The sequence below is a fragment of the Dromaius novaehollandiae genome, chromosome 3 (genome assembly GCF_036370855.1).
Source record: "Dromaius novaehollandiae isolate bDroNov1 chromosome 3, bDroNov1.hap1, whole genome shotgun sequence".
NCBI classification, from domain to species: Eukaryota; Metazoa; Chordata; class Aves; order Casuariiformes; family Dromaiidae; genus Dromaius; species Dromaius novaehollandiae.
The window spans coordinates 37,424,325-37,448,017 of NC_088100.1; positions in this window are offsets into that span (position 1 = coordinate 37,424,325).

Consider the following 23,693-nt stretch of genomic DNA (forward strand, 5'->3'; position numbering starts at 1 on the left):
CCCCCTTGTCTTTCCTGCCTGCACCAGCTCTGGGGCCTTTTCTCACTGAACTAGGAAGCGCGGCCTAAGGCTTCAGCAAATTTAGCTACTCATGCTAAGCAAGTTTTATAGAAGTTGTGCTAAGCAGCAGTAATTTACAGTCCAGGTCCCAAAGTCTCTGCCCGATCGTGCCCTGGTTCGGCGCAGGCTCGGTGTGTCCTGAAGGGTCGCAGGGAGACCATTTCGGGGGTCGCAGCAGCTCAGTCCTGTTCCCGCCGGGAACAGATGGCTTGTTCAGGGTTATGGTTTGCTTGCACCTTATGTACCAAGAAATGTTTAAGGCAAAAGTTCACTCATCTGTCCGCCACAGAAGTCATCTTATGTTTTACCACCATTACTTAAACTTGAACTTCTGCACTATGTCACAGTCAAGCACACGTCCCTAACTGGAGTATCATGTAAGTTTAATTTAATCACAAATGCTGTTCTTACTGAAAGCTTAGCAACACGTAAAATTAATTAAAAACTCTTTGGAAAGGAACTGCAAAGGGGCATTTGTTTCCTTGTGGGTTTATAGCTGGTGAGCTCCTATGAGCAGTATTTATTTTAGTCCTGCCAAAGCAGGAAAAGGTAGATATCTCAGAATGAAGACCAGAGGCTGCATTTAGCAGATGGACTGCAGAGACAGCTTTACTGTACCAGTTACAGGCAAAGAGATTCCTGCTTTGAAACTCCCTAGGGAGATACCCTTTCATTATTGTCTCAGGTATTTCCTCAGGTAAATGACTGCAAGGCAGTTAGTCCAGAACTGCCTCCAGCACCTTCTGCCACACTATCTGCTGCAGCCATGTGGCTGACCGGTGGGTGCTCTCCTGGTGGGTGCTAAGAAGTTTCTTATCCCCTTATTCCTCAGTGCACACTGATACTCGCAAAATGTAATATTCTTCAGTGTTGTCTACCTGTATCCCAAGGTTGTATGAGTTCGATGTGAAGATACATGGGCTAACCTCATTCCATGGCAGGCAGGGGATAATGGAGAATGTTTGCCCAAGTCATGTGCTGGGGTTTCTTCTGGGATGAGGGATTCAGAATCATGTGGGTAACAGCAAAAACACTTATGAGCATTATAAGCCTGTAAATATGACATGGCATTCTGTCCAGAGAAAATATAACTGAGAGCTCAAGGAAGTGGAAACAGAAATCGGAGAAGTTTTGACAGATATTTTCACAAGTTCACTAAGTTCAGGAGACATCCCTAGGGACTGGTCACCAGACCTGAATAACCTGCAAAGAGCATAGGAACATAGTAAATAGGACTCAAGGCTAGTTGACATCATATATTAGAAAAGCGTAAAGAGGTATTTCAAAGAGGTCAAACTGAGAAACATTTGAAAAGCAGTATTTGAGGAATGAGTGCCAGCTTCATTTTCAGGCAGAGGCAGCTACGCTGCATTAACTTGTCAGAATCATTTAAGGCTGATTACTGCTAAGACAAAAAAAAAGTTAGTAAGAACATACCCCGTATCTAAGATTTTCAGTGGAAGGACTACCAGCTTAGCTTATGGCAAATAAAGCTGGGTAACAGCAGAGATAGAAAACCAGATCAGAAATTTGACTGAATTAGAGAATAGCCACACCACAGACTCACTTCACTTCAAAATATATAAAGTAAAATAAAATAAAATAAAGCAAACTGAAAATATTCATTCTGAAAGTGACCAGAGTGAGCAAAATTAGAACTAAATAATATATTGCATATGACTAGTGACAAACATCACTTAATCTGAGAAGTCTATTTAGGGGGAAGATCAAATGAGGTAACTGGTCTGGTCTTTGCAGTATTTCATTGGGAACAGGGGACATTCACATCTTAGATGTCTGACTCAAAAAATAAGTAAAGACGAAGACTGCAATCAAGAGCCATACTTGTAGGGAACGGCGATCGGAAGATCTCGCGATGGCACGGAAAGAGGAAGGAAGAGGAAGGATATGACGTAGAGATAGCAGTGTGCTTGTAGGTATATAAGCAAATACATGCGTACAATAAACGCCATTTGCAGCATCCTCATATTGGTGTCAGTGCTCATTGGCCCGGAGGCTGGGGGAGCCTCCGTGCCGTCTCAGGCGAACGGGAGAGTGTCGCATCAGAAGGCGACAAGTGGTGACCCCGACGTGATAGCTGAGACGGCGGACCGCAGGCGGTCGAGAGGATCCGGATCATGGACGCGGTACTTAAGGTTGTACGCGTGGGTGCCCGGGAATGGGTGCTCTCTATGAGAGCGAATGCAGTAGCAAACTGCGTCGGGCGGCTCCTGAAAGATGGAGCGATAGTTAGACCAGGGGACATTTTTTCCCCTTCTAACTGGGAGAAGTGCACTCGTGCACTTGCTCAGAGAGCTATGGCCACTAAGAAGGCCGCAGAGCTTAAGACGTGGGGAGATATAACGATCATTTTAGAAAGGACTAGGGAGGAGCTTGAGACCTGGCAGGCTGCCCGCGCGGCGCTGCACATGTCCGCGGAAATGGCAACACAGACAGCAGCGAACGCAGAGGAGCGAACGGAGGTGATAGAGGGAGAGGCGAAAGTAGGGGATGAAGTGAAAACGGAGAGTGTGGAAACAGACATAAAGGAGGAGGCGGTTAATCAAGATCCAGAGCAGGGAGAGGGGGAGGCAAAAACTCCAGAGGCTTACCCAATAACGCCCTCTTCTCCGCCTCCGCCGCGGTATCCGTGGAAAGAAATGAGGGCGATGGAAGGGGGAGAACTAGGAGAACCAGGAGACCTTTGTGGAGACCGAGATATGAAAAAGCCAGAGGCGGGTAGAGGAAAAGAAAGCAAGGTGAAAGTGGAGGAGGCAGAAGAAAAGGAAAGACCGCTTATAGTGGATGATCCCCGAGACTGGCTACTGGGGACCATGATTCGGGTGCAGTGGGAGGACGAAAGAAGAGAAGAAGCAGGGGAAAGACCAGAAGCAGGGGAAAAACCGAGGGTCCCGCACCCGGGAAAAGATGGCGCTGGCCGAGAGAGGAGTGGGCGTCGACCAGCATTGCGGAAGGAGGAGACTGAAGACTCAGGTGCAGCAACTAGGGCGGAGTTCCCCCGCCGCAGTCAGAGGCGAAGGAGAAAGAAAAAAAAAAAAAAAAAAAAAAAAAAAAAAAAAAAAAGGAGGAGGAAAGTCACAAGAGATATGGAGCAGATGTTTATGCTGCTTACAGCTCTGGAAGAAGAAATAGCTAAACAAAGAGGGCTATTAGAGGCAACAGCTAAACAAAGAGGGCTATCAGAGGCAGCAGCTAAACAAAGAGGGCCATCAGAGACAGCAGGTTTCACCCAAGCGGGAGGGGGAAAAGAAATTCCCCTAACAGACTGGAAACTGATAGCGACGGAATGTGCCCTGAGTGGCCTCAAGTTTCGTGCGCCAATAGGGGCCTTCCCAGTACGAGTTGCCCTGGGGGGGGGGGGCAGTGGAATGGATGCCCCTCGATCCAAAGACGGTACAACAGCTATTGAAAGCAGTGCAAGAACAGGGCCTGCGACACCCGGTGACACAGACGTTGCTGGACGCGGCGCACGTGGGAGGCCTAATACCGTGGGATTGTCGTGCCCTCGCGCGACTGGTTTTATCGCCCACGATGGTCCTTATGTGGAAAGAAGCGTGGACCTCGCGCTTGCAGCAGGCGTTGATGGCCGCACAGGCAGACCCGCAGAACCCACTGGGCCAATCCACCCTACCGCGGTTAAGAGGAAATGATGCGGCCATGGCTACACCCCAGCAGCAGGCAGCGGGCCTGAGACCTCGGGAGATACTGGTGGCAACAGAAGCATCTCGAAAGGCCTTTGATGATATTGGGCCACTGGTGCAGCAGGCAGACCCATGGACGACTGTGAAGCAGAGAGTGGGTAGAGCAGTGGCCATTGACAGCGGACAAATTGGCGGCTGCCCGACAAATAGTAAGTAGAGAATTAGAGCAGGGACACCTGGAGGAAAGCCACAGTCCCTGGAACACTCCTATATTTGTGATACACAAAAAGGATAAGTCTAAATTTCGATTACTGCACGACCTACGAGCGGTAAATCAGCAGATGGAAGCGATGGGTGCCCTCCAGACAGGGTTGCCACTACCATCAGCAATACCAAAGAATTGGCCAGTGGTGGTGATGGATATCCAAGATTGCTTTTTCTCTATACCATTAGCCCCTCAGGACAAAGCTCGATTTGCCTTCACACTGCCCTCAGAGAATCTGCAGGAGCCAGCAGCGCGATATCAATGGACAGTCCTCCCGCAGGGCATAAAAAATTCACCTACGATTTGTCAGGCGGTAGTAGCTAAGGTATTGCAGCCGGTAAGAGCGCAGCTCCCGCGCGCGCTTATCATCCATTACATGGACGACCTCCTAATAGCTGCAGAGACCCAGCAAGAAACCGATCAGGCAGAACAGGCAGTAATTAACTGCCTAAATGAAGCGGGATTGTACGTCCAGAAAGCGAAGACACAAAGGGGAGAATCTGTCGACTATCTGGGAACCACCATCCTCCCCAGAGCTGTGGTCCCACAGCCGATAAAGCTCAATAAAGAGATACGAACGTTGCATGATGTACAGCAATTGGTTGGAGCTCTCCAATGGCTGCGAGGGCTGATAGGTATTCCTAAGGAGTGGATGGAGCCACTGTTTGAGTTGCTCAAGGGCCACAAACCATGGGAACCGAGGCAGATGACACCGAACGCGTTAGAAGCCCTCCGAAAAATAGAAGATCTCATGGCAAAGGGCGGAGTAACGAGATACGACCCGGCCAGACCAATCAATCTGTACGTGGCAGTTACAAGAACAGGAGCCATAGGCGTTCTAGGACAAGGGACACCGGAGCGTCCGGAAGTCGTATGGTGGATAGTGTCAAACCAAATAAGTACGGCATACGTCACAATCGTAACAGCGTTGGCACAGATGATACAGAAGGGACGAACCGCCACCGTTCGGCACTTCGCGAAGGAGCCTGAGTCCATTTACCTGCCGGTAAAAAGGAGTCAATGGGACAGCGTGGTCCAGAAACAAGATAGTATAGCAATAGCTTTAGAAGGATTCCCAGGAACAATCAGATTATCACCTGTGCTGGAGATGTATACACACCTCACCGTCCTTCGGCCCCATCTGAAAGCCCGAGTGCTACAGCGACCTGCACCAGGGCGCACAGTGTTCACCGACGCGTCATCGGTGACCAGGGCAGCGGTTGTTGTGTGGCAAGATCAAAAGGCCCAATGGCACCGAGTGAAGATCAGCGAGCCGGACAGTAGCGTACAGCATCTAGAGGCCCGAGCTGTGGCGCAGGCATTACAAATGTGGCCAGAAGAGCATTTGAATGTAGTGACAGACTCCATGTTCGTCTTTAAATTGTTACACAACATGTCGTATCCTGGATGGGCCGGATCGCCCATTGCGCTAATGCTAGAAGAAGCCCTACAACAACGGCGGGCCACTGCCTCCATTATTCATGTTCGGAGTCATGAGGCAATCCAAGGAGTGTACCAAGAAGGCAACAATAAAGCCGATCAAGCGGCCAAAGGTGTGTGGACAGTCGCAGAAGCAAGGCAGGTGCACGACCTTCTCCATGTTGGTGCAAAAGCACTGGCAAAAAGCTGCAACATCCCCCTCACCACGGCTCGTGAAGTGGTTGCGGCTTGCCCGTATTGCCAAAAAACCCCCCTGTGGGGCGCCGGCATCAACCCCAGGGGGCTGAAAGGAAACCAAATATGGCAAACGGACTTCACAATGTGCCAGCGACTTCGACCACGGCCCTGGCTGGCTGTCACAGTGGACACACACAGCGGTATCATCGTTGCGACCCAACATAAACGAGTCACAGCGCGGGCGGCACAGTTGCATTGGCACACGGCAATGGCCTGGCTGGGTGCCCCAGAAACTATTAAAACAGACAACGGCACGTGTTTCACAGCGCAAAGCACGAGAGAATGGGCCGTACGCTGGGGAATTAAGCTAGTGCACGGTATTGCCTATAATAGCACAGGTCAAGCCATTGTCGAGCGAGCAAACCGCACTTTAAAGCAAAGGATCGAGATTCTTGGGGAGGGGGAAGGATATACACAAAGAATCCCCGCGCACAAACAATCAGAAATAATTATGCGCGCCTTATTCGGTCTGAATCAGTTCATCGGGGGGAGGAGAACAAGACGCCAGCGGAAAAGCATTGGGTGGTCCGAGCGATGCACGAGGGACCAGACGTAAAGGTTCGAATCCCGGAAAAAAGGGAATGGGAAGAGGGGTGGCAGCTGGTAACCCAAGGACGAGGGTATGCAGCGGTCAGGCAGGGAGAAATGGTAAGATGGGTCCCTATGAAGTGGGTACGCCCAGACCTCAGGGCAAGGACAAGACAGGAAGCAGAGAGTCAGGTGAATTAATGAATGTCTGAGTTTTATTGCAGGGGAGGACCACCCTGAAAAGCTGATGATCCCTTCTAGCAGCAAAGACAGCAGACAGGAGAAGAAGAACAGATGAGAAAAGGCGCGTGAAACCACAAGAAGAACGCGTAACCAGAAAACCCGAGAAGATGGCAGGGGGAGCAACCCAAGTAGCTCTCCTTGTAGCGATGCTGGGACTGGGACTCCAAGGGGTGAAAGGCGAACCAATGTTAGTGAAATGGGGTAGTAACAATCTATGACTCACCTGGCAAACCGGACAGGAAATAAGCAATTTTGCCTGACGTTGGTGGGTGCGGGGCAGCCCTTTTAAGACATGCTTAATAGGGGTCCCATTGAATTTGACCGTAGACCTACCAAAGCTGAGAGAGCATTGACACGCTGAATGCGTCATTGCCCTGGGACCCGCAAGAGCTTGACCTTCTGGGTTCAGTAGTGGTAATTGGCTTGGGCTAGGACCATGGGCCAGGCAATTACTAATAGAAGAGTTGCACCTGCTACTGATGCTCGTGCTAGGTATATTAGTATGTAGACTAGTGTTTAGATGCTTGGTAAGACAACTGCTAGAAAAAGGGGTGGTCCCACCCACACCCACACTATGAACGCTTAACCCGCGACACGGCAATTTAAAGCAAATAGCATAGTCAAAGCATGGGGAGGGGGAGATGTAGGGAACGGCGATCGGAAGATCTCGCGATGACACGGAAAGAGGAAGGAAGAGGAAGGATATGACGTAGAGATAGCAGTGTGCTTGTAGGTATATAAGCAAATACATGCGTACAATAAACGCCATTTGCAGCATCCTCATATTGGTGTCAGTGCTCATTGGCCCGGAGGCTGGGGGAGCCTCCGTGCCGTCTCAGGCGAACGGGAGAGTGTCGCATCAGAAGGCGACACATACTATAGCAGCTGATGCTAGTGAAATGCCGTGATTTATTGAATGCTGTAGCTCTGAGTAGGACTGTGAGATTTTGCTTGTGGAAGTTAAAAGTAGTCATGAATATGAACGTAGATCATTACCTGTCCAGAAGTCTAGCTGCTGCTCAGTATCAAGAAGGTCATTTCACTAGGAATGGAAAATGTGTTTGAAATGTAGGTTCCCTGAGACTGCATACATTTTGGGAACCAAAAACACCCAGGAGTGCTATGCTGGCTCACTCTTCTTCACATTTTGTCCCAGGCATGATCTAGTCAAATTTCTTTCATGTACCTGTCTAGTGCCTAGCGCAATGAAGCCTGAGACTCATTTTGCTCTTTTCAGTTTTAGCAGTCTCTACAGATTCCAGAGAAAATTAGGAGGAACAGTCAGTTACACACACTGTTGAGTCTTCATATTGTATTTGATGTTTGGGAAAAAAGAAAAAGATAGATGCTTATGTTTCAGCTCTAGCATCTATCTGACATGCAGATATACCTGCCATTGTCTGGAAAGAGGGGAAACCTCAGGCTTAAAGAGATCTGAGCCTCTTGAAAATTTGTCTTAGTATGTGTTAATAAAGGGGCAGTCTACTGTGCCCCAAGTTCTCCTGTTCTTTTCCTTCAAACCTCAGACATATAATGAATTGGTTACATGGTTTACTAGAAAATGTGGTATGGATGAATACATTTGTAATTTGATTTGTCTGGCTGTATATAGTAAGTATTGTAATAATATAGCATTATCCTTTATTATACAGCATGTTCTCTGCTGCACCCGGGGAGATCCACCCTGGGTGGAGAGCATGGAGCTTGGCTGAGCATGGTTGTTTTCAAAAATGAAATAACACATGCTTGGGACTTTTAGTTTATCAGGGACCAAAATTCACAAAACCAAATACCTCTCAACCTCTCAGTGAATTAAGTTGTTCGGAGTGCATTTCTGGAGAAGAATGGATTTCTACTGAGACAAGATGGACTGTGGGAGACTTTTCTGCTCTGTTTAGGGTTAGGAGTTAATTAGATACCTTCGTTATACAGCCTTTTCTTGTATGTTATTTTGGCTAAGTTTTCTTTTGCAAAATATTTTTTATAAGCCTGGTGGCAGTGGAAAGATATTTTTATTTTTATCCTGAAAGAAAAAATAACTTTGTTTCTGTACTAACTCTTCTTCCTCCTCTTTGGGAACAGTCCAAAAATAATACATCATGGGACTATACATCGTGCAATTGCACCTACTTTTACCAAAACTCAAAGCAGCACAGTGTCCTCTGGTTGGTAAAATCACTTAGAAGGTAAGTCTATAAGTGAGCAAGGACAGGGAGTGGTTTTTTTCTCCAGGATCAGCCATTAGCAGATTCACTTTTCTGAAAAGTTTTATGCTGTATTTGCAAGAGAGTTGTGGAATGAAACACATTAAACCAGCAGAGATGGAGGAGCAAAAATCTCCAGTTCAAATAAAGTCAGCACTCGTCTAAATCTGCCACAGTGTCAATATGCCATGACAGACATAAATAGCATAGCATCCTATGAAACAAAGGAAACAAGCTTTTTGGACTTATTCTCGGATATAAAAAACGAGGTCAAATTATGTACCTTTTATATTTGATCTTCACCTCTGAAAAATGCATGCAGATCTTGTCATGCTAACGAAATCCAGCCAAGTTAGTTTTCATAGGCTTGCTTTTTGTTTATATTTTTAATATCTTTTTCTTGCCTTAGAGGAACATCCTAATGTCTGGAGGAGTATTATTACAGATGGACTGTGGAAAGGTCAGAGACAATCCTGGTCTCATGACAGACAGGCTGGAGGGGTGGGAGAAGGACAGAGGTGCTTGGGTGGCCCCTGTTGTCTGCCCTTGGTTTGCAGTGGTAAGAAAGCTACTCGTGTTCTCTGTACCTCTTTTCTTTTTCATGATTCATAATTATGTGATCGAGAAGTGCAGCCTGAACCGGGTGATGGAGGTACACAGTTTGGTCATTGTTTTCAGGACTTTTGAGTGGAGGAGTGGCTTGCGGTGCAGCTTTTCCCATGGGAAAGCAAGGAACAGAAATGTTTCTTTTCCAAACTAGTATTCTATATTGCTTTTCTGTCAAAATGATAATACATCCCACTAACCAGAAATCTTTCCTGAGATGTGAAGTGGTGGCCTGACCATGAACACACACTATACCACTAAAAGTTTCCAAGCTCTTACAAGTTTCCTTGAATCTTAGTATAGATGGAGTACTTTTGTTAAATAGTGTTTTAAGTTGTACTTCAAAAATACGAACACTTAGAAATCTTTAACTTAAGGTGAAGGAATCATCTTCTCACATTTGTTGGCAGACATGGAAAAGTACATCCAAGACCAAATTTATTTGCATATTCTTTCTATCCAGAATTTCTCCAAGGATGCATAGCAAAAACTAAACTGCAAATTAACTGGTAATGGAAATGAAACGTAGATATCAGAACTTTTGTGTTCCTCTGGAAAGGTATAAATTTACAAGAAAAGTTTTACATTCTGCCTATTTTCCCCCCCTTTTAATTTGACCATTATGTGATACCGAACTACAGCAGGACTGAGTGTAGGCTTGGCTAATGAGGGAACAAGAGCTGAGCATGCTATTCAGGAAATTCTTTTGCACTGTACGATTCCAGCACAAACCGAGTGGGGCTTAGCAAATGGAAAGATGATTTTGTAGCAGGAATTAAAAGGTCACATAGGTAAGCAGAGCAATGAATCCATGGATTCCTTATCCAAATTGCTTTGGGAACATGAATTTTTAATCATTCATATAGCTAAGCCATTTCAGTGCTTTCCTAAGTTTTCAGGTTCACGTCCTACAAAGTTTTATTGTAATCCTCTATTCAAATTTTATCACTTTGTACTATCCTTGCTATTTTCCTGACCTTTTGCCTCACTTTTTCATCTCTTTTTCTCCTATTTTAATCTGCTGCAGAGGGAAAATGCAAATGAAAACAAGCATAAGCTGCCAGTGGAGTCCTGGCATAAATGGCAGAAGCCCTATTAACTTTAGTGGGCATTGCAGGGCTAAATTTAGCCCACAAGTTAAGAAATGGGGGCAGTGGGGAAAGAATTCTGGAATTTTCTTTTGAAAACAAAGCAAACTACTACCTCCTTGATTCATACTGCCCACCAGAGAAATAAAGAAGAGGGCGTATTGCTGTCCGAAGACAAAAGAAGAAATGATCTTTTAACCCATAGAGTTCAGGACTGAATAAGTAGAACATAATTCCATTTATTTAATACTCAAACCATTATCTTTTAAAAACAAATTAGAAGCTATATTAAATCAATAATTATAACATACTGCCTCAATCATAGGATTGTCAGCAGCACTTTGTCTTGTAAATTCATTCACTCTCTGACTAAGCAATTACTCCTAATTCCAATTCTGAAATTAGGCACTGCAGTCCTTGGTAAAAATATAACTCAAGGTCCAGCAGATTGTTGCAGCGTTTAATCAATAGCTGTCTAATTTGTGCCCACACTCTGCTCTGAATTACAAATGTAAGGGAGTGCAGCACATTCATACATACCTACACAAAAAGAAGGCTTGATTAATAAACTCTGTTCTGTGGGAATGTAACTCTCCTGTTCTACACTGGTAGGCAACAAATGGCAAAGACACTGAAAGACCTGAAAAAGATCAAAAATTATGGTGGTATTGCCAGACCACTCCTTTCCATGGTTAAATTATATTTCCTTCATTCCGCTTAAACTATTTCTATCTTTCCTCTCCCTGTGCCTTCAAACAGATAGCTGAAATCTGTCTGGAAACGATTACTGCAAGATTGCTTTGCAAAACCGAGGACACACTTTCAGCTTTTATGCTTTTGACTATGACTTTTAGTTATGGTTCAGTCATACTCCAAAACAAAAAAGGTACAGTAAAAGACGTAAGGATTTTCATCTGTAATGGCTGTTGCCTTCCCCTCTCCACTGGAAGTGATTGTCTTTAAAAATTCAGGAATCACAGGAATGCCTGAAACAATAGTTGTAGTACTGTTGGGCTTTATACATGAGACAGTCAACAGGCATGAGTGAGAGAGGATTTTCTGGGAGAGCATTTCCCAGTAGACTAGCTGATCTTTTTTTCTGTCAGAATATACTGCCTCTGCTTACAAACTTTGCTCCTTGTTGAAAACTCCAGAGGAAAGGAGAGACTGATATTTTACTGAGCATTCCTTTTGGAAGTACAAATCTAGCTACTAAAACTACCAGTCATGTAGCCAAAGCATTCTCTTAATTAAAAAAAAAACCACTACCTTTCTCTGTAAAGTGTTAATTTAAGCTTTGCTATTTACTCTGGTGGAAAAAGGTCACATCTGGGTTTTAACAAGAGGCTCACTCCGGCATGAAAAGGGAAAGCCTGGGAGCAGCTCGAGCCCCTTTCCCATCTAGAGGGAGGAGGGTAAGAGCAGAGGGCGTGAGCTTGCTTTGGGGTCCTCCAAAGCCATCTCAGCTCCATTAGTCCTCTGCAGGGTTTCACCAGTGGCAATGAGAAAGAGGAATTATAGGTATACCTGCAGCTGGTGAGAGTCATTAGAGTAGCACTAGTCTACCAGATTGGAAAGGTCCAGCTGCACTTCTGCATGTCAGCCCTGAGACCTGTTTGGTCAGAAACCAGCAAGCTGAATAGTAAACAGCAGCTGGTGGTGTCCTAGATAGCTTTTCAAATTTCCTGGGATTGCATTGTCCTAGTGACAATGAATATTCAAAATAAAAGCTAAGCTGAGCTTTCCCAGACTTTAGAACGAGGACTGTTTGGTTCAGAACTGTGGCATGTCTCTCAAAAACAGAAGTTCAGAAATCGTTAGAAGGGATATCATTCTTGGCTTGGATTTTTTTCTTGAACTGTGTTTTTCTATCTCTGTAGTCACATTTTTTGACTTGTTATTAAATTACCAGAAATTAAATGAAGTCTGATATACTGTATTTTCTTTACACAAGATATTTCCCTTGTAGTTTAGTGCAAGCATGGATAACAATCAAGTACTTGACTCAGATTTCCTCAGAGACTTCCTCCTGTATTAACAAAAGATAGTTTTTCAGGAAATCACTATTAAGTAAAAGTAGGGATACCATTCCACATAAACCCACCTTTCACAAGATACTCTTTTTTATGTCCTTTACTATGGAACTGTCTCCTTCCTTCCATTCCTGTTTTCTATTTCTATAAAATAGATATTTTTGGTTACCTTAGCTTTCCCTTTAAATAGAGACATAATAACAGACTTGGATATATCCTGTTGTTGTTTGTATTATCGAAAAATATCCTCCGACCAAAAGTGGTGCTCTTTCCATACCATAGAACAGTCTAACTGCTGGGCTAGATTCCAGTTTTGTACTGTCTTGTTTGGTTGGGAGAAATCTAAATGAGGCATAAGGGAACTTAGCTGCAGAGTGTAACACTTTATAACAGAACTGAATTTCAGCTATTGTGCTTAGTTTCTGGAAAACTAAACCAAAGCAAACTGAGCAACTCCCCCTCCTTCCAAACCTTGGTGAGCACTGCCTCAGGGTACAGCTGGTGTGCTTGCTCCATGTCTCATTTATGTGGGCTGTTCTCTTCTTTGTAAAATGCTCTAACAGATGTCTAGCTGCAGACAGGTATTGCTGTTACCATGCTCTGCTAATACCTGCACCTGCTGTACTTCTGTGCTCTACACTGAAATGATACATTTCCCAAAACAAATGTATTAAATAATTATTCACTCAAAGAAACAATATTTAATTAAGAAAGAAAGATATTGGGCAAAATTACATCAATGGCAATGATGGGGGTGCAATATTAAAGGCCAGAACACACATTTTAAGAGAGTATGGAAGTGCCTGAACTATGTGGGTGCTTTGATTGTACTATTGCAATATAATAGCTAAAGCAGAATGAACTGGTACCAAGCATTTTAGCTATTTGCTCAATCTTTGAGACAATGATGCTGGAATCAAGCCCTGACTAAGAAGTAGAGCTGGACATATTTTGTCTAATTTCAGATATCAGTGATGGTTCAGAATTGTAAATGGAAAAATCACAGTGATTTTATTTAGGATTTATTTAGGATTTCATTTTGGTCTGTGATTTTTAATTTTTGGAATGTCAACAGCAATTTGAGTTTTGGAGATAAGGTTTTTTCAACACCTTCCAGTTTGTTCAGCCAACTCTGGTAAATAATATGAAGGCACAGAGGTCTGTCAAATCTTGTGGTTTCCTTCATGTCCTGTTGGAAATATTCATTGTAAACAACAGCTTTGTACACTGACGTTGGTTGTTAATGAGGTAATGTGAGAGACAGTAACCACAGCTGTCAAGATATCATGGATAAAGATGCATCATTCCTACAGGCATTTTGTAAAGGAAAATGAGAACAGGGTATTTCATAAAATAGTTAATCAGCCCCCAGCCATGCTGAGTGGCTGCCTGGCTTTTCTCTGAAAGCTCTCATTTAGCTTTTTCTATCTGAGACTGATTCCACATAGCACTCCCACCTGAAAATAAGCAAAGGAAAATACTTGTATTTCAGTACTTCAGAGAGTGATCAGATTAAGAATAAACCTCCAACATTTTTGAAAGATTTTGTGAAATAAAAGAGATCTCTGCCTTCTTGGTCTTCTGAGCATCCAGCTGTAGGACTATGAGCACACAGCTGTTCTCCCCCGACCTCGGCATCTTGTTTTCCTTCTGGTGGAAACCAGAGGGCACCGAAGGAAGAGTGTCCGCTCAGATCTTGTCCTGACATGAAGTCAGTATCTAAGATGGTGTCCTGAACTTTACAGCTGGGAATGTTTGACAATCACATGATTTAGAAGTACCTCAAGAGCCACCCTGGACTCTTTAAAGCAGAAAACCCTTAGAGTTTGGGATGCTACAGAGCTAGGTACCTGAGAAACAGTGCTGCCCTGTGTTCCACTTTTGCTAAACTGTTAGCAGAGAAAGGAGAAAATTCATGAGTGCTAATAAACTCAGAAGTTCATTTCACTGGGCATTTTTTATTGGGGTATGAGGTAAGATAGAACCTACTTTTTTAGTCTAGTGAGTGAAAGAAAACATTTGTGTTCAAAGAGTAATTATAATCTGGGTTCAACCTATTGTCCAAAGCATCTCCCAGAACTAAGACTTTAAGATTAAGGGACTAAAGGAAGTTGATTAATATTTCACTAGGAAGAATAATTGATAAATAAGAAGACTAGATGAAATACAATTGGAGATATTCCCATAAAAGATTAAAAAAAAAAAAAAGAGAGAGATGAGAAACTCCAGGGAGCCAGCGGAGAATGTCAGATAACATCTTCTCATGTTATAAGGATGAAGGGCTCTTCTGTATTATGAGAATTTAACTTGTGTGTTTAACCATCTTTCACTAACTGGTGAGGAACAACAGTAATTCTTGATACTGTACCGTGACTTTCTGGGATGCATCCTTTTTTCCACTATTCAGCCTTTTACCTAGTTTGTCTGCCAATAGGCACCTATGTGTGATGTGCCCCGAGTGTGTGTTGTCAGGCAACGGGTAGGAGAAACAGCAGCCAGATTTATTTTTGCCGTTTATTCAAGACCTCTGTAGAAACTAAACTGAAAGTATGAAAAACTGTTGCATCAGTTACAGCTTCCTAAATGTATTTGTCCATCATAACATTTTACATTTTGGGCAACACATCAGTAATAGTGTTAGATGTACCAGCCAGAGGCAATATTAAGGCAGCTGAAGAGAGAGCACTTCACAGATGTAGGATATGCTTTTAACAGTAGATCTTCAATATTTTCAATGTGGTTTGACTGATGTTGGTGACAGTAGTACAAGAGGAAGGAAAAATAGTTAACCAATGTGCCTATCATTTATTTTCAAATGTTTAGTTTCTTTCGTTTTACCCAATCCTGCTTATTCTCTCTCATGGTATAGAATTTATATTCATTTTTAATCCCTGGTCAGTCATCTGTTTCCTATGTTTGGGAAGAGCTCTCAATACAAAATTTGAAAATCTCTTACCTTTTTCTCATGGAAATATTTCCTTAAAATCTACTTTTACCATGATGCCTGTAAATCACTCTTCCTTGTCAGCGAGTAGACTGATGACCACTATTACCATTAAGGCCAACAGACAACCTAACTTAACAAATGTGCCTTTCTCTCCTTTCGCCAGGTGGTCTCATCACAGACTGTAAGTGATCTAGGGCAAGGGCTGTTTCTGAGCAAGGTAGGAAGTACTCAATGTTTATGTGGGAACTGTGGGATTCTGTCCAGCAGATGTCATGTAAATAGTTTATCCATGATGTTCAATTTATATCACTGTTTACTCTATGACTGATTTTGTCCTAGGCACTTCCCATGGGGCTTGAACTTCCCAGCACTACAAAGAAGTTTGTTTAGTTAACCAAACTTCCACTTCTGAATCGAAACATTTTTCCTGGGGAAAAGACCTGGATTTTTTATGCATATAACTTCAGCCTATCCACATCAGATAGAAGGAATCTGGCCACACACTGCCATTGCACTTTTTAAGAGACTGGTCTATAAAATTCATGTTCTGTTGCAAAAGGGAAATTAATTATTTTCATGGTATCAGTAAGAATAATTATTTATTATATTACAAGCTAATACTATCTTACACTTTTTGCATATTAAATAATATATAGTCCATGTTCGAGCATGATGAATTTTATTCTACCAATGCTCTTGTGATCAATTTGTATGAAATCTTTTAAGTTGGAGGGAAAATAGAGTATTTCTTGACTCCTTGAGACACAGGCCATTTATAACAAAACAAAAACATCCTATGTGAAGCTAAAAGCATTTGGTTTATTAATTAATCTGAATACTCTTCCCTCACACTGTCTGCAGCTCTGTTTGAGGAAGTAGTCTACTTGGTCATATTGGATTACATGCTTATACCCATTTTTAATTACATTTGAAAGAAATATGATAACAGTAAAAGAAAGGACAACATAGCTGGATTATGTTAGTCAGTGTTCGGCCACCTTTTCTAGAAAAGCTTACTTTTATACGGTTTTGTTTGGAAAGAATTAGGGTCATGTGATAGACTAAAAAAGAACATTTTCTCTTAAATCCTTCCTAAATTTGTTACAGTTGGTATTAATGAAAGCAGGAATCAGTGAGGACATGTCCAAAGACGTGATAAATGTGAATTAAAGAAACTTTTGAAGAGCCTGTGAGAAAAAAAAAAAAAGGAAAAAAGAAAGGACAAAGACCTAAATGCTAACTAACATACATATATGTATTTTTTTTCATTTATATTACTTCAACTATTTTTCCTGTAAATTATGAGAGCTTGTTCTTCCAGTTGTTAAACTCTTTTCCCAGTATCCTGAAAACTTTGCATCTCTATTTATATATGTAGAGTTGGGATTCATCTGACTATATATAGATGGCACTCGAGGCTCCCTTTATTGTAAAGGAGTCAGTTCCACCACTTAGTGCAGCACATGGTGCAGGTCATCCTAAAGCTAACCAGAAAGGGAGCCTAGGGTTACAGGCCCAGATGGGGTAGTCTAAATTGGTAGACAAGTGTGCCATACCCCATTCTGGGAGTTGTTCTTATTATTTCTGAAGTGTAGATCCCCAGTTCTCTTTGATGCTATCAGGATAATTATCACAATTACTGACTGCAGTGTAAACCAGAGAGAGTTTGGATGACTGTATCAAAACTGTTCTTTTTCTCAAAGAGATTAATAAATGGTGCAGATGCTCTTTCTTTTTTTCTTTTTTTTTTTTCCCTTTGGATGCTCCAGTTTTAATAGTTTGATCCACCTAACACACAGAAAGGCTATGGAGAGACTGTCTTGACACACATAAGGAGACTTCCGTTGTAGTGTCCATTCAGTCTGCTGTGTGCCACAGGGAACCAAAATGACCTCATTAATTTCTAATTGTGATTAGGGTTCCTCTGGTGGGAACAATTGTCTACTAGGAGCCAGGGTTCTTTCCCTTTCTCTTCCATGCCACCTGTATACTTTACTGCTCGCCTCTTTGAGGGAATTGCAGCAGGATTTGTAACTTTCTGTTGAATTTCACAGGCAGATCTGAGGCACCTGACAGGCTCTCTGGCCAGGCTACCTCCATTCTTTGGTGATGTAAAAGAGGCCAGAAGAGAGCTTGAAGTATTGCTTAGTTTGTGTTTTCCTTCATGTATCCCTAAATCTCCCAGGCTATGACCAACCATCATTACATCATTCCTGGCTGGATGATTTTTAACCTGGTTGCATATTATCTTGAACGAAGGGTCAAAGGCACATTTGGAAACCAGGACAGGTTTTGAAGGGTGACTATATTATATTTATCTGATCATGTTCAATTTACATGTCCAGTATTAGTATGGGCAATTCATTTGGTTTCCAAGTAAAAACTGCTTTGGTACAATACAGAAGCAGAATAATTCTTTCTGAGTTTCTGCTTGTTGGCAATATTGCATACATAACGCAAAACTTACCTCTGAGCTGTAACTAACTCATGACAGTGAGCACCTTCTTGCAGATCTGAATTTTTCTGTTATTATCTTAAGAGAAATCCTTTTTTTCTATAGTGGTTGTGGAGAAAAATTAGGAAATGGGAGGAAAAGGGAAAACTTCAGTGAAATGAGAAATTTGCTGCCAGTGCAAAACACAGTTAAGTGTCTTATGAGGTATGAGAACAGACATGTTCATGGGGTGTGATTCCTTGCAAAGTACTTGACTGGGAAGGAGTATAGGAATGCAGGACTGGATGGTGACTGGCAAGTTGTCTTCACATATAATGGTATTGTATAATCCCTGATAGAGTTCCAGCTTCAAAGTTTCTGTTTTCCACCCCTCACCCCCCGTTCTTGAAAGGTTCAGTTGGTTGGTTGCCTGTACAGACTATACAAAATATGCTTACTCTGGAGCCATTGAGTATTGGGGTAAGACCCTGAACCATGATTTCTTCTTTGAAGCCTGGCGGGGAGTCTAGGCAGATTCTGGAAAAGCAGAGATGCTCTCCCTCCCCTTTTCTATACCTTCTGCAAGGGTTCTGGTGATCAATGTGAAAGGCTCTTAAGTTATTTTGTTCTCCCGTCTGTCCTTTTTGGTTAACAAATGACCTTCAAGGAAAGGCATCTGCATTGTTTTATAGTGGGAGATTATTTTTTACCATTTTTGGGAGATGAATGTCTTCAGCCACCACCTTACATGATTCCTCTTTGTTCTTTAAACATTGAAACATCTAAGGCTCCACAAAGTGGCAAAAGGCCCATCAGATCTTCACTGTAGTAAATATGGAAACACTAATTGCTTTACTGTTCCTCCAAATTCCAGCTCATGGCTCTGTCCTTTTCATTGTTTTCAGAAGTATATTATCCAAAGCCTCCTTGAATTTCTAGCACCTCACCCACCCTCCCACGCACAGTATCCGATGCTGATTTTGGCAGTCTGCTCTGCATTATGTCCCTCTGTGGAATGAAGACATCTGGCCTTTTCTGCTCACGGGCTAAGGCTCTGCGCCAGCCTGGACGGAGGGAATACTTTTGGCCCATTCACTCGCTGGTTCTTAGAGAAGACAGGCAAGGGAATCCCTTCAGCGGGCGCAAATACCTGTTCTGACTTACCATGTCATCTGAGATGCAGATACAGTGGCACACTGTGTCATCAATGGGCTGAGAGAACGGGCTCTGATTATTATCAACAACTACACAATACACTAACCGAATATCTATTGTGAATTAACAAGGCTGCAGTTAAACAAGGTTCTGTCAGCTCTCACGTGCCACCATAGGGCAGGCTGGATCCTCATGCTGTTCCTTGATATTGTGTGGTCTGGATCTTCCTTCTTCTGTTTTCTTTTCTGTTCCCCTTTTATACCAGTCAGTCTTCCCAGACTCCCAGGTGCTATGCAGAACAGCTCTGTTCCACCTCAGCACACCCACCATGGACAGTTGACCCTCATTTCATATTTTCTGCTGCTTGCTGTGGTCTTCCAACTGCCTGAAACTAGCTTATGTTATCACTGAGTTAGGTCAGCAGCAAGTAACCTGTTCCTTGTTATAGGGTCAGCATTTTCTTCTTCCTTGCCTGACAGCTCTCCGGTTGTAGGTTGAGGCCTACACTGCTGTATGGCCAACAGTGCCTCTTACCAGTTATGTGAAATGTTGCAATTTTGATGTGCAGCAAAAGGCTTAGGAACTTCAATCTGCAAAGGGACTTAGCTGTACTCTCACTACAAGGATACACCTATGCTACATAATACAATGAAGTGCACAGATCTTCAAGTTAATGACAAATAAAGTAGACTTTGAAGGGGAAGCAGTGAAGGTCTGAAATATAGGGTAAGAGGGCACCGTTTGTTAGGCACCTCTGGCAGTCAGTCTGAATGCACTGCCTATTTCTTTAACTGGCTTGCATGGGCAGCAGATTTTGGAGGCGCTGGGTAGCACTGTGCTGAATTACTCATTTTACTCTAGAACCCGTAAACCATAGTAGACACAGGCTTTGTCAAAGCGACAGTAAGTAGTCTGAACGTCGTTCTCTGTGTGTTTGGCATAGAAACCTGCTGGCTGACACACTGAGTAATACTGGACCCTATCATGATAATGAACATTTATTCTCCATCTCATATTTGGAAAGATAAAGTTTCCCATCATGTCATGGTTTTCAAAGGCATTTGTTTCTCTAATAGCATTAAAGATCTCTATCCATCTCTGATTTCATCCCTGGGACTGTCTAGTAGTTGGGTAGGCCTTGCATGGTCTCTCTAAGATTTTCTCCAAGAGATTTTGAGAAGACTAATTGTTTTGTCCGTGATCTCTTTCTTAGTTTTACAGTCTTCTCATATGAGTAATATTGCTACTCTCTCACCTGTATTCCTGTCTTTCATGGATCTTTATCTTTCAGTGCTGTGTTCCAATAGTGACTACTATTCCCCAGAGTTTGTTATCCTTGACCCAGCATCCTTCATATTCAGTACCCAGTATTCAAGTTCCTCCATTTCACTGTCCAGGCTCATTGCTTTGTTATATAAATATATCTTTTGTTCTTAAGAGTAGAGATATATCTATGTAACTTCGACCATCTAAAAATTAGGCTTCTGGGCTAAAAGTGTCTTCTGGATTTTCTCTATGCACAATGGAGAGAAACAGGCAAATACAGAGGTTGATTTGTCCCATCTGTTTCAGACAGTTAAAAGTGGAATGAATAATCTGCTCAATGTGTTTTATCTTTCTGCATTGACTATAAGGGGATTTAGATGACTGGAATAGATTACACACCCAATTTTAAGGCAAATAAAGTTACTTGAGATGAATCTAGGTCCTAGGCCAACCTCGTTGCTCAGGTCCCCTCAATAGTCAATACAGAAAAATAGGCACTGCCAGCAGGCACTCGATCCCCCGTATATTTTAATGACACAAATTACTTTTTGGAATGTCTCCAGTGATTAGGGCAGAAGTGTAGACTAACTTAGACTAACTTCTGATAGCTAAGAGAAGGTGACACGCATGTCACTCTAAAGATACCACCATGAACATACCATTGTCATTAATACTAATGCTTTCTTTCTCCTTGATATCCATTCTCAAATACACTGCTATTCCTTTATCAGTTATTACAGCTTTGTGGACCTGACGTTCTACCACTTATGGGTTAAAGCCAAGCATGAAAATGACACAAGCATAATCCCAAATGTTTCCCTCATCACTGCTAATAAATACCTATTTCCTTTCTCATCCCATCTGAATGCTATAGGAATGCTATGTACCCAGGCAGAGTAACATACAAGTTCATGTTCATCTTTTTACCAGCCAGCTATATGATTTTAATTCTGCCACATTCTCTTGTTTTAAAACCTTATGCTCAATAAGCTGCAACATATTATCCAAAAAGGAGAGTGAGGGAGAGTAAGAATTGAGAAAAATAAATTGAATATAATTATTCTTAGAGTAGAATGGGCTTGTAGACTTTTCCTAGCAAAACTGATACTGGCATTATTAACTTTGCTAGTCTCCCACTCTGCAGGGTCAAGTAAAGCAGTGCTTCATACACACTCAACTAAATGTTGATAGTATGCTTTCCTGAACCTAGTATTCAAAAATACTTTGGAAGTATACATATCAATAAATTTCCCTGGATGTTTATCATTATTTCAGGACACTGCAGTTACTTTTAAAAGAGCAATACTCATCAAAAGTGCCAAAGTGAAAATGAATGAAGGGAACAGGAATTGTCAGTAGTCAGAAAACTGGCTACATGAGAAAGCTTTCTTTCAGTGGTATCTGAATGATAGCTTTCAGTGATCTCTTTCCATATCTGTTATGTAAGAGTCACTTGGAAGGAATGTGATTTCATGAGTAGCCCTTATATTTTAGTAGAGTAGAATGAAAAGGAAAGGGTTCCTGAAAGTATGTTTTTGTCAGATTTGGTGTTTTGTCTCACAAATCTCAGCCTTCCTGGGTTAGTTGTGTCATGGTGTGTTCTTCACTGCTACCTCACTTGAGCATTTCCTTATGAGGATGGCTAGGTGTACAAATTTGTATTAAATAGGTCATCAGAGAATAATGACATTAAGCCACTGATCTGTGCTAGATGCAGCTAGGTATTTTAGGGTATGCCTGCTTTGTTCATGCAGCACAATGCAGGGATTCGCTAGTTGGTAAAGGAGAAGCTACATGCAGAACAGGATGCAGAATTGTTGCCTCTACGCAGCAAAGTTCATGCCTGGTAAGCCTGATGTTAGCTAACCAGCACACATGGAAATAGATTTGGGATGTTTAACACAGCATTGCATTGCAGTGATGTAGACGTGCTCTTGGAGATTAAGGTTTCTCATTTCCATTGCTTGTTCATTACAATGTTTGACCCGACTTGCAGCCCTAAATCCCCATGGGTTTTGTGTGCTAACTACATTTTTGGAATTACTGGCTGCTCAATGTTTTAATAATGTGTTAACATTTTTCTCAACAGCAGAACAAATTAAATACAGGAAAATTAGAAACAACAGAAGAATAACTATGCATAATAAAGTAGAGATTTACACATAGTCCTAGAGATACTGTTGGCACTCAATATTGTAATGTAACAAAAAAGTCCTTTAAATCCTTTGTTTTATGTTGTTCAGAGTACAGTTTGGCATCCTTGCCTTCTGTTTTTTATTCAGTTCAGCTTTATTAACTTTGTTAAATATTCTGTGCCTTTAGATTGGCTATGTTTACTCTCTATAATTCTCAGGGGCAAAAAAAAAAGAACAATGGGAAAGTCATAAATACAATGAATTAGTTGTAAGCAGAGTCTGTAAAGAACAGTTCTCAGTCACCCATGGCTAATTGGACAGTGTGGTTCTCTGGAGAAAGGCAAGCGTGGTGATTCCTTGAACTGAGAACATAAAACCACTGTCTCATTGAGACTCACAGGTTTTGTGAGAGGACCACTGTGATCAATTTAGTGTCAATGTCTGACCTATTCAGTACTTTAGAAAAACTTGCACAGTGAGGAATTGAAGAGACAAACACTTATTATACTTGCTACACGTGCCTCATTTATATTTTTATGTACAGGGCCAGCTAACAACAGAGGAAACAGGATGTCTTTGGACATTGACTGATAAAGTTTAATTTGAGAACTGTTCTGCTTCACAAATACTGCTAAAGTCATTAGGCACTGCAGAGAATCAAAATTTTTGAAAGCAAAAACCATATAATAACTTTAGACTTTCAGTTTTAAAAAATTCCACTCAAGCTTATGTGAGTTATAGGAGCTCAATTTATGCAGTAATATAATTACAAGATATCAGTTCACTATCCTTTATAAAGATCACTTTTATGTTGTGGAATCACAATGTACTTTGTTGATTCTTATACAAACCAAACAATGCACAATTCTGTGTAGTTAATATGGTCCTACTTTGGAGTCTAAATCCATAACTTACTGAAATCAGTTGGAAGAAACCCATGAACTTGAATGAGAATAAGATCCCAGAAGCAGCTCAGTGGAATATGTTGATGGATTACTCATGTAATGAATGACCAAAACAATTCAGACTTACTTTGTCAGCTGTCAAACAGATGAATGGTAACAATTTCCCTTGGGTCAAAAGGAAGACAAATGAAAATGGTATTGCAAAAGGATAGGTGGTATCTCCCGACATCCTCCTGCAGCATCCAAATGGACTGATGGGTCTAGAGAGGTTTGAAAACTTGCCTAGAGACTCCGTTTACCTGAGAAGTGTACTTTCTTGCTCAGTGGGCAACTGAGAATTTTACAATTCTCTAATGAATTTATTTATCTCTCTAGATTATTCTTTCTATATGCTGGGCTTTTAAATCATAAAATGTTCTAGTAATTAGTGCTGTCCTTGAATGATGCTTACATAAGTGCAAATAAAGAGAGTTATTTCTTGTAGT